The sequence below is a fragment of the Pezoporus wallicus genome, unplaced genomic scaffold, assembly GCF_028554395.1.
Source record: "Pezoporus wallicus isolate ANWC-B61680 ecotype Strahan unplaced genomic scaffold, APGP_CSIRO_Pwel_v1 contig_13850, whole genome shotgun sequence".
NCBI classification, from domain to species: domain Eukaryota; kingdom Metazoa; phylum Chordata; class Aves; order Psittaciformes; family Psittacidae; genus Pezoporus; species Pezoporus wallicus.
The window spans coordinates 255,056-267,422 of record NW_026635243.1 but is presented as its reverse complement, the minus strand read 5'-3'; positions in this window follow the sequence as shown (position 1 = coordinate 267,422).

Here is a 12,367-nt window from a genome sequence, read left to right as displayed (position 1 = left end):
TAATTACGAGGCTTCAGAGCTGGGAGGGAAGAGGCTGCTTCTGTTTCATAAGAAAACCTACGAAGTAGAAAACTTTCTCCCCCGAAACCACATCCCCTCGGGACCAAAACTCCTCTTTTTCAGCTTTGCAAAATGAAGCCGGGAGAGGAGCTGAAGGAGGATGTGGCAACCATCGTGTGATAACAGGACCCGAACGTGGTATTCTACTTATCTCCAAAAGACTCATCACGAGAGGGACCTCTTCAAACCCTTCTCCTTTCAGCAAAACTGACAGCTTTTGTTAAACCCCACATTTATTCAGTTTACTCCCATTTTCTGGGGGTGTTTTACCCCTCCACCCACCACGTGGGGATGGGGAATGGATGGCAAAGCCCAAGTGGATGCTGACCAGCATCACCCATGGCACAGGGATAGATCCATGTGTCCCACCATCTCAGGGATAACCAGTGCTTTTACAGGGGTGAACACTGCACGCAGAGCAGTTCCCCAGCCAAGGGGAGGACAAAGTCCCTCCCAGTGCACAGCCTATGGGGTACCAGGGGATGCTGCCATCACATTGCAGGCCATTGCCACACCTGGACCACCTCGGGATGGTCCCCAAGAGCAGAGGGCGCATCTTGTGGGTCTGTGGACAGCATCACCCATGAGACATCACTTGCAAAGGGAAAAGCTCCGGCTGAGCCTCCCTTTAAGGTGGAAATAAGAGAGAAAAGGCAGCCCCTCCATGAAGGGCTTGGCTTTGCTGCAGTGCTGACTAGAGCACAAGGCACCAAGGAGGACACAAACCACCCCTCTCTTAGGGCCTCCTGATGATGGGGGATGTTCCTACAAGCTCAACTGCTCCCCACCTGCAGGTTTCCCCCTTCCCATCACCTCCACAGAGCCGGGATGGGATTCCTGCTGGGATCCCCCCGCTGCAGCAGCCTCACGCCTGCATTGCTCGCAGCACCTGCATTTGAATTGCTTCCTCCTGCCTGCAGCAGAGCTGAAGCAAGCCCACAAACCCCTCTGCAGAGCCCAAGGGCCATTCATCCTCCCAGGCTTGCTGCCCTGGGAAGATGCTGCCCCAGATTCCCCCCTGGCTCAGCCACCCATGTCCCAGCACCAAAGCAGCATCCCAGAACTGCCAGCAGGTCCCAGCAGGACCAGAGCACAGCCCAAAGGCAGGCAATGCACCTTCCCAGGGCACAAAGCCACTGCAGCTCCCAGCAAAACTCCAACAGTGGCACTGGGGAGGTTGCTCCGAGGAGGAGGTGTTACATGGGCTCTTGCAAAGCTGCCCCACTGAAATCCCAAACACCAAGACAGGGAATAACGCGTAACTTTCCCACAAAGGGGAAAGATGTAACTCCCAGCCTCCACTTCCTGCTCCACAATGGTGCAGGGTTTCTCCATCACTCCCTGAAGAGACAGCAGAGATCTAAGGCTCACCTTTGCTTCACTGATAACTTCCAAAAATACATAAAAAAAAGGAATAGAAGTGAAGCAGGTGGGGTGACCGGTGCTCTGCTGGTCTCATCCCGCCACTATTCCTGTGCCAAACCAGGAGGCTCCGAGGGACAAGATCAGTTAAATAAGCAAATTGTTCATTTCAGACCTCACCAGCACCTCCCCAACCCACCCTGCAGCAGCAAACCCCTGTTGGGTACCACCAGGAGCTGAGGGGTCCCGTGGGGCTGGACACAGATTTAACGGGGTGCACCGGGATGAAGGGCAGCGCCGCCAGCATCCATCTGTGGGGAGGTTGAAGGTGGATAAAGCACTTGCCCAAGGTCACGTGGAGCAGGATGCAAGGAATAGGGGTACATCCCTGGTTTTGCCTAGCAGAAAGGGGAGAGCCATCTCCGGCAGCGGGCAGGAAAACTCCTTCCCCAGCTAGAACTTTCTGCTTGTAACGGAGAGGCTGCGGGTGTTTCGCTTTGCTGCACATGGAGGAGAGCCCGGGGATGCTTCCTGGAGGAATACACAAGCCTTTCCCTCCGCCTATAAATAATAGATTCTGAAGCTCTACTTTGCATTACTTCCAGCAACTACTCCTGCTTGTCCTAATGCTTCCTTCTGCATTTTTAGTGCACCGTAAAGAGCAAAATAACAGCTTACGGTGGCTTTCCCCCCCCGCCTCCCTTGCTCGCAGACAAAAGGCTGTGGCAATCCAAGCTGTGATCGATGGGATGCAGCAGCGTTTCGTTAACGCAATGAAAACATCCCATCCTAGAAGGAGGCCCACACCTTCCAGGGTTGGGCTGTCCCCAGAGGGTCCTAGGACCTGCTCCCCCCCCCAAGGTCTGCCATCAGCAGGGATGTGAGGAGCCCTCTCATTCCCGATTCCCAGCGGAGGCTGGGAGGAGTGAGGCGGCAGAGCCAGGAATAGAAGCAGGATCTTAATTTCTGGCCTTAAGGAAGAGGCACATGACTCTAATCACACTGCTCCATTACTTCTGTATGACGGAGCCCATGAGTTTGATCATGCCTTAATAAAAAGGGGTTGAACACCTCCCATGAATCTCTGCCTCTCACCGAGCCACAGGTCATCCCGCTTGCTCCGAGCCGAGAGGTGCCGATTCACGGGCTCATCCCAGCACCCAAAATCCAGCAGACGCAGCATCATCAACCAGCAGATCCCAGCCGCCCTGGGTGGGCAGGGAAAGGCAGCGGGAGCCCCATGGCACGAGCCCGTCCTGCCCCATGGGCACCAGGAGGAACACGGGGCCGCTGGTACCCTAGGCAAGACCTGAAGCCACTCACAGTGTCCTCACCAGCCGGGCATCTGCAAAGAGCCTGCCCAAACGCACTGGTTTAACCATGTGGAAATAACATAGCGGGGTAGGAACCAGAACACTCCTTGTTGTGAAGCCTCCCAGTGCAACCATCAGGTTTGGATGGTGAGCTCAACACCTCGCACTTGGCGCCTGCAGAGATCGTCTCCACCAGCAAAGACACTGACACAGGCAACCTATTTCTCCAGCCTTCTCAGCTCTGCAATGCAGCTTTCTTAAATATTGAATAAGTCTGCTGCTCCACACCACCTGCCAGTGCCAATGATGAGGTAATTTGTGCATTGACAAAGCCTAATGCCATTAATCCGGTTCGAAAGAGCAGGTTTCGAGCCCGTCCACTCAGCCGGCCCAAACGCGCTTGCGAGGGGCATTGCCGACAGCTTGGTACCCAACACCGGCAGGCAGCCCCCAAGCAAGCAACCCAAACTGCTGCTCGGGTGCCAAGGGGAGCAGCGTCAGCACCAAACAAGAGGTTTGGAACTCGAATGGATCCAAACGCTACCCTCTGTCAGGCTGATGGGGTTTGCATGCCAGCTCTGATGCATAGGAGCTGGTTTATGCACCCCAGCTGAACGGGGAGGGAAAAGCAGGCTATGAGCATGCGGTTGCTGATGGGGCAGAAGAGGGGGGGGTGTTTTAGGGTGACCCAGTGGGAACCCCCCAGCAGATGCAGAGGCCGGGATGCACCAGGAGCCTTGGGATGGGAGCGGTGCCCCCCGCCACCCAGCACAGGCATCCCCAAACATCCTTCCTAGCTGGAGCTCTTTCCCATTCACCACCATCTCAGAGGTCCATCAGGGTCTGATCCTGCCCTCCCCAATGCCCCAGCACCAGGGCTGGTGCCTGGCACCCCAAAGAGCCATGCAAAGTATAGGGGACCCCAGGTCCTCACCGGAGACCTGGTATGGACACCTTGCACCGTGCCTGGCTCTGCCCTGAGCATCTCTCAATGCCTGGGCTCTTCCTTTGCCAGGAAAAACACAGGAGCCACACACACCCCATAGCATTCCCTATGGAGTGGGTGCCTGGCTATAGGGGCCACAGAGAGCTGCCTGAGCAGACAGCACATTACTCAGCCCCCTCCAGGGTCAGGCAGGATTTGGTACGAATGGATTTAAATGCAGAGGAAGGGGGAAAAAAGGTGTGGACAGCCCCAAAAGAGGGAATGCTGCAAAGTAATCGGCAGAGCAGAGGGGCAGCCCAGCCCCATGCACCAGAATTCCCTCAAATCCCGAGGTAACCAGCATCCACACTTTGCCTCATCCCCCAGGGAAGCTGGTTTAGAAAGTTCAGGTGGAACTGGGGAAGCTCCTTTACAGGTGTTGCTTCAGGAACAGAAAACGCATTTGAGGCTTTATAAAAGAGCAAGAGGAGAGGCAGACCCCAGCAAACACGGGTAAGTGGGGAACTGAAGCTGCTTGGCCTGGATCCCACAAGGAATACCTGGACAGGTATGGGACTGGGGCACAGGACAGCAGGACAGTCACCCTATGGCAGGTAAAGCACCCCATGGCCCTCAGCCATGGCAGTACATTGCCCATGCTTCCGTAAGGATCCATGTGTCCCAACCACATGGTGAAAGATGGCATAAAGTGGGATCAGATCCCAGGGAATGGAGCCCTCCGGCTGCACTGCGGCAAAGCAAAGGCTGGGGTCCTGGAAATCCAGCCTTTGGGAAAGAGCCAGCAGCAGAGGGCTGCAGACCTGGGGTCACCGTGTCCTTCAGCCCCATACCAGAGCCTCGCAGGGAGCAGAGGCCCCACAGCTTGGCACCAGTTGGTTAATGGAGGCTAAACATGACCCTGCAGGTAAGTGACGGTGATGACCACAGGCCATAGGTGAGGGTGACCCACAGGCAAGAAATGCAAAGCAACGCAAGTCCTGGCCATCATCCTGGTCCTGATCCCACGGCCACCCATCCCCAGGGCACACCAGGATGGGACCACCAGGAGCTGGCATGCTGCTTGCTGGCACAGTGCATTCACCCACACTGGAGCCCACAGGGATGCTCCTGCCTCCGCTATCCTCCAGCTAAATCCAGCAACAGAGCTGGGAGCCCTCCCAAATGCCAACGCCTTCGGTTTGGCCAATGCCTCCACTGCCTTTAAATTCACATAAGGTGCTGAGAGAAGCCTTTTTTCGTTCCCTCCCCCTTAATTCCCAGCTCCCTGTCATCCTCCAGACACAGCTCCATCCCAAGGCAGCTGAGCAGGAGCGCACAGTCAGTTTTATTTAAGCAGCACGTTGATGTTTCCTCCAGCAGCTCCTTCCCAAACCAAACACTGTTATGATGCTGTCAGGAGGATTTACTCCCGCTGTTTAATTGTGGGAAAGACAATGGTGGAGGGGGAAACATCACTTTGGGGTTTATGGGACTTACCTGGGGCTGGGGGTCCCCATCCGGGTGATGCCCAAGTGCACCCCAGTGCTGTGAAACGCGGTGATGGTGCTGCCATCGCTCCTCTCGCCGCGGCAGAGCTGCTCCAAAGGCTGCTTAGCAACAGATCCCTACACGGCTCCGGCACACCGCCCTCCATTCGGGCACTGCCAGGAATGGGGCGCGTGGCAGGAGCCGCCGGGATGCAGCAGCCCCATCAGGCACAGGGACCCCCACACGATGGGAGCAGCAGCAGCAGGAGTTAAGCTCGGTGATGGGAGAAGGCTGGGAAGCAGCTGCCAGCCTGAAGAGGCAAAGCGTGCTCAGAGGTGGCAGCTCCTGCTCGCTGCAGGGTCAGTTCCCGAAGGCAGTGACAGTGCCTGCAGGATGCCCCAGGCAGTGGTTGAGGACCACGGCATCACACAAGAGCACGTGTCCTGTCCCCAGACCACGGGTAAAGGATGCCCAGTGCTGCAAGCCTGCCCTCACTGGGGGTAGCAGGGGTGGCCAACCAAGGCCAGGCACCCAAGCCAGGTCTGAGCAGAGGATGTGCTCCCAGCACTGCATCCTGAGAGCCATGAGGAGCCCAGCCACCATCGGAGAGGAGCATGCAGCCACCCCAGCACAGCATCTGCACCACCCTGCGTGATGCTGGGCTCCCAGCTTCCAGGTAAAGGCAGCTCCTTTCCCTCCCCACACACACTTGTTAAGTACCTGCTTTCACACAGACCTGTCCCCCCATCACCAACATATCAGCCCCAAACAGGAAAGCCCGTACCCACCTCCTGGGGCTGGAGGGGAGTGGTGCTGCTCGGACACATGCAGGTACGGACAGGGATGGAGCCAGAGCATCTCCCAGCGCTATAAACCATCACGGTCATTAGCCCCAGCCTCCAGCTTAACGGGGATGGGGGAATGAATCAGGCTGCCCCTGGGGGCACTGCTCCCTGCCCAGCCCTCAGTGCTCAGCTGGGACATCCGGAGGGATTCATTACCTATCAGCGCTAATTGGCAATGACTGCAGTGACACCCGCACTTGGCTGCAGGCGGCAGGAGCCGGCAGAGGGGCACCGCTGTCAGCACAGCCCTCAGCGCCTGCAGCAGACACAGATCATCTCCATCCCATAGACGGGGTCCCATAGAAAGTCCCTCAAAACTTAAGCACCAAAAGAGACTCGGGAGCTGTGAGTGTCCTTACTCCTCTTGGCAGTTCTCCTCCCCTTGTCCTTTCCCAACCCGGGGAACGTTTAACACCAGCTCGCACACAGAGGCACAGCGGAGTCCCGCAACAGGCTCCCGGGTTTCACCCTCGCTGCAAAGGGTTGTCCGCACAAACCCCATGCTTTTTCTGTGCTCGACGTGCTTTTTTGGCTCTCCCCAGTGCAAAAGCAGGACTGGCAAGGAGGAGAAAGCAGCCCAGCCGGCTGGAGCCAGCACCAAGCAGGGGATGCTCTTTGCACCCCGGTGGGTTGCTCTTAACGGGTCTGATGCAGAGGGGCTTCATTGGAAGCTCATCCCGCAGGACCAGGCACACAGGCGATGGCAAACGGCTCCCACCGCATCGCCCGGTACGGCAGAGCCCTGCGGGGCTGCTGCGGAGCAGCATCACGGACCAGAATCACCCACCAATGCTGCTCTGCCGGGGGATCCCAGCAAAGAGCCCACAGGATGCTACAGCAACCCCCAGTTCAGCAATGGGGCTCCGACCCCTGGCTCCGTGCACCCCATGTGGCTGATCCCCGTGGAAGGGCTGCACACGGATCTCCTGAGTCAGCCCCTACAGCAGAAGCAGGCAGCTCGCTAAATCCCTACCAGATGAATGATGCATCATCAAATAAAGCCCAGTATCACAACATTAACAATATTTATTTTCAGGCTAAGCTGCAGCCTGGGCTTTTGATACCAGTAATTAAAGCAAATGGTTCATCTGTTATCATCTTTGCATCCCTGGAGCCAACTGTCCGTGATTTGAAGCCCTGTATTATCTTTTCTTTATTGCAGCCTCCAGGGAAGGGGAGGATCAGACTGATCCAGACACACTTTCTAGATCCCAGGAGTGGTGGAGCATGGTCCAAGCCCAAAACAGAGCCACATTCAGGCAGCCACCTCACTCAAAGCCTTTTAGCAGCGAGATGAAGAGCGTTAATGCTCAAAGACAAATTGCTGCTTCACTTTATACCTGAAACCAGAATGAGCAGAAAGACACCAGCAAGAGAGATAACCGGGTCCCCTCCCTGAAGCAACCTGTCAGCAGTGAGCAGCCTCAGCCTATTTTCCAAGGTGGCTGGGTTTGCCTCTGGGAGGTTTCAGGCTACGATTCCAAGTAGGTTTTAATGCTGTTTGCATCGCTTTGTCCACCCTGGGAAAGGAGCAGAGAAGGCACCTGCTAAAGGCCCTGAGCGGGGTGGTGATGCTCTCTTAGAGTCCAAACAGGGAGGAGAAAACCCAACGTGCCCTCACAGCTCGGGCCGGGGTGGTCTCCGCATCCCATCCCTGCAAGGTACCGAGGGAAGGGGCTCAGCTCCCAGCACTGCCCACACTCCAGCGACAAGGACAAGAGCATCAGGGGCTTAAACCCCCAAACGTCCAACACGCTCTGAAGTCGCCCGCACACAGCGAAGTCCAAAAGCAGCGACCACATCCTCCCTCCGCCTGCAAGGACGCGCCCGAAGGGGCGATGCCAGCCCCAGCCCCGAGCTCCAGCACCCGCGGCCGTGGGGAGCTCACACAGGCTCCCCGATAACTGCCTCTGCCCGAGCATCCCCGCATCCGCACCCCAACCCCGGCTCCACCTCCGACCCCCTCCTGCTCCCCCTTTACCTGGGCCGGGGTCCCGCCGGGCTCGGCCCGGGCGCAGCGCGGCTCCGCCGGCAGCACTGCGGAGCGGAGCGGAGCGGGAGCGGCGCGGGGAGGGGAGGGAACACGGCCGGGGCGGCCCCGCTCCGTGCCCGCCCCGGGAGCAGCCCCTTTGCGAGGCGGGGGGGACCCCCCCGGCTCCTGCAGCGAGCTGCGGGGGGGGGGGGGGGGGGGGGGGGGGCGGCAGCGCTCTCCCTTATCCACCCTCCATCCATCCATCCATCCATCCATCCATCCATCCGTGCCTCCCGTTCTCCCTCCTCCCCACCCTGTTCCATCCCTCCCCATCCTCGGGCATCTCCCCAGCCCTGCATCCCCCCCATCTCTCCTCTACATCGGGGCTCGAAGCGGGGCCGGTCCATCCCCTTGCACTGCCTGCGGCACAAGCCAAGAGCCCAACCGGGCTCCCACCGCTGGGCTCTGGGGACCCGCACTCGGGTTTAAGCAGCGCACGGGACCCCCACAACCTGGCAACCCTTGCCCAGATTAAGTCTAGACCAGCCTGAGCCCCACACTCAACAGGGAGCTCGCTGGCCAAGCTCTACGGTGACTTTAGCGCTGCTCAGCCCTCCAGGAGCACGCTGATCCTGCCTGCAGGATGGTTACTGCAGGGAACAGGGAAAACAGGCGATTGGGACCCAGTCCCCGAGCCGAAGCACCCATGGCTTCCTAACCCCAAAGCGGCAGCAGCCTGAACCCACCCCGGGCACCACCTTGCACTTCCCAGCCAGGGGGCTCTGACCTCCAGCAGCCTCATTTTACCTGCTCTTGGTATTCCAGTGGGGAATCACAGCACCCTCGGGCTTCCACAGCTTTCCAGAAGCTCTCGTGCCAGTTGCTCCCACATAAGAGCCACAGAGTGGGTTGGGCTTGAAAGGACCTTAAAGCTCATCCAGCTCTGACCCCCTGCCACGGGCAGGAACACCTTCCACTAGAGCAGCTTGCTCCAAGCCCCATCTCTCACCAGGTGAAGCAAGGTGAGAAGAATGGGATGGAGCTGGCCTGACACCTCAGCAGGAGCAGCTGAGTTAATAAAGTGAACAGAAGTTGATAAAGGATGGTGCAAGGTGATGCTGAGGGCGGTGAGATGTGCTCTGAGCTGCTCTGCAAGCAGGAGACCACCAAGCTTTGAGCAGCACTCAGCCACCACAATGATGTGATGCCTGGGGGGGAATCAAAGCTTCTCATTCCTACAGCTGAATGTCCGCACTTTGACAGAAATGTTTTTTAACCAGTTGCAAGTAAACCCTTCATGAAAATCCTGCTGGGTTTTTTTTGGATTTAAGAAGAAATCCCTGAGGAGACAGAAATCCCTGAAGAATGGAGCATGTTCCTGCCTCCAGCAAGGAAAACATCCCACTGCTGCAGCTTGAATGTTGACTGGCATTCCTCCGGATGCTTGATGGGCATCTTCTCCTCTTCCAGGCCCACCTATGTGTTTTTGCTTAGTGTAAGAATGCCTTGCTTATGCAAAGTAGCTGCAGAGACAAGCACAGTCCTTTCCAGCTGGAATCTTGACACCTTCCTTGGAGATTCACAACAAGAGGCAGGAATCTGAAACGCAGATCTAAAACTTGCTTCCCAGAATGGTTAAAAAGCAACCCCTGCAGTTCCCTGTGCTGGGTACCCGGCCCTTCCCCTCTGCCCTCTTTTAACCCATCATCTGAGAGAAAAGAGCTGGTTTGATTCTTGTGGAATTATAAACACACGTTGGCAGTCTGGCATCTCCTGCAGCAGATCAAAGCAAGGGAGGCTCAGTTATTTATTTCCTCCCAGGTTTATTTTTACATTCACCAGCCCTCTAATTCTCAAGGATTTCTTATATTTCCCCTTGCAATCAGGCTCAGCACGCAGCAAAATGCTCAGTTCAACCCCAAAGCCATCCTGCCCGGAGGCTCGGACAGAGCCTGGCCCATTCCCATTGATTTCTGTAGGAACAAATGAAGAATAAACCCAAGTGTGTCACTGCAGACAGCCCCAGGCATTAAATCAGCACCACAACCAGACCTGGAGGCAGCAGAGGCAGGTTCTGCTTCATCTGCAGGCATCTCCCATCCCTGGCGTCAGTCAGGGCTGGGGATGGAGCAGGGTGCTGGAAACGGCAGCTGAAAGCATCAAAACCACGGCACGTGCCGTGCTGCTGACTCAGCTCTTGCCACCCTTGCTCCGATGCTCCCGGAGGAAACTTCTCCCTCTGTTTTATAGCTCAATTAGTCGCATCTAATTGAAGTGCTGGACAGGAGACTGGGAGCAATGAGCCAGCGCCGGGCCGGGGCTGTTCCTCTGATGCCTGCAAAGTGGGGGCAGTCCAATGGAACCTGAGCTTTATAAAATGCTTTGCCTTCAATGTCTTTAATTAGGAGTGTTCCAGTGGAAATCTATAAACTCCTGGAGCCTGAGCACACCAAAGCTCTGGATAACAGAGCTGTCAGCGGCTCTGATACAGGGGAAGGCAAACCAGGAGCACACCAAGCCCTCCCCTCGCAGCCACAGCTCCAAGCAGCTGTATGAGTTGAATTAAAATGGTTGATGGCAGCTCAGGCCCCAAAAAGAGCATTTTTTGCTTCTATAAATCACTAAAAGCTGCTTCCCCCCCCCCACCCCAAGCCCAACTGGCCACAGATCCCAAAGGATGCTCCAAGGAGCTCCAGGGATGTGACAGAAGGAAACACGCACCAGCACAACTCCTGCCTGCTCACCCTCATGTGCTCTCCATTCATCGCTCAACCCAAGTGCTTTAGGGATGACTTAGTGTTGGCGATGTGGGAGAGATGGGAAAGCTCCCACTGCCCATAACCAGCTCCTCGCTGGTAAAATCAGCTTTGGGGAAAGAGGTGGAAGTGAAAAGAGGGACAGGAGGATGGAGAAGGGGGTGATGGGCACCAAGCTGAGCTCCCCGCGCAGCAGGACAGGCCCTGGTAGCTGAAACCAGGGGGGGGGTGTGCTCAGAGCTTTGGGCACCACAGAGTCTGCACCTCCTTTTGCAAGAGGAGGAAACACCAGGATGGGAGAAAACCACCACCACCCCCCCAGCCTTGGGACCTGGGTGGGATGCAGCCGGATTCACACTATTTAATGAACACCTTGTGCCCCCCCAGCCCACCCTCTGTCCGGCTCAGGAAATGCCAAGCAAGGCACAAGCTGGAGAAGAATTCCTCGATTAATCCCCTCCATTAAATGCTGGAATAATAATGACTCAATAAAGCCATTAAAAAGGAGAGCCCTTTCCATAGTGTCAGTCCTCGCCAGCCCCATCCTGGTCCCATCCCTGTCAGAGGGGACTTCAGCATCCCACCCCCTCCCCACCCCACTTCCCACCTCACCCCCTCCCCATCACATCCTGAGGCACCCCCAGCGACCCCAAATCCCTCCGCAGCACCCCCATCTCCCCTCCCCACATCCCCCATGGTGGCACAGACAGGACCAGGCTCCCCAGCCCAGCCCCAGGGTTCGGCCCTTGCTCCCAGCAGTGCTGCACAGCCCCAAGCTCAGCAGGCCCAGCTCAATCATGTAGGCAGCTCATTACACTCTTTTAATAAGATATGTGCTAGTTTTACATTCATTTCTCGTTTCTGATAACATTCTGTCCTATATAACTGCACTATTATCCTTGGCGAGGTGAGGGGAAGAATATATCTCCTAAAAGACTGCCTGCATTAATTTTTCAGTGAGTGCCATAAAAAGATTCAATCTCCAGCTCCTCTTTTGTTAATGGGATTAGTGTCACTTATTTACTGATCTAATTAATTGGCATGTCTTCCCCTCAGCTGAATACAGGGCTTCAGAAACCCAGGGGTTTGGGCTGAGAACAACCAGGCTTCCTTTCACTTGAGAGGCTGCAAAGAGCATGCACCTGTAAGCTTGAAATGATTGAAATTATTCCCAATAGGGCGCATTAAAAAGAGGGGAGGAAGGGTTTTGTTTCCCCTTCCACCCCTGAATGAGGAGCATTGGCTGTACTACACCCTAACTAATATGTATTCAATCACACCAGTTGTCGCTGCTGGTGGCACCCTCCAGCACCGGGAAGGACCCGCTCCATTCAGGAAGGAGATGCCTGCATCCCACCGCTGCATCCCTGTGTGCCAGCATCCCCTCCAAACAATGGGGTTTATTCATTCATCCATCTCTCACTGTCCTGAAGCCCAGGGCAATGATGCTCAGGGTGTCCATGGAAGCATCCTGAGCCCCATCCCCAGGGGCTGGGGGACCGGCACCCCCCCAGCACCTCTTCCATTGCTTTATATAGGTCACCCTGTGCTCAGCAGCCTCGCTTGCGGCGGGGGAGGTTGGACTTCACACTCTTGCTCTCCGAGCTGCTTTTCTAGGTCACCAACCCACAGCGGTGCATTAAAAT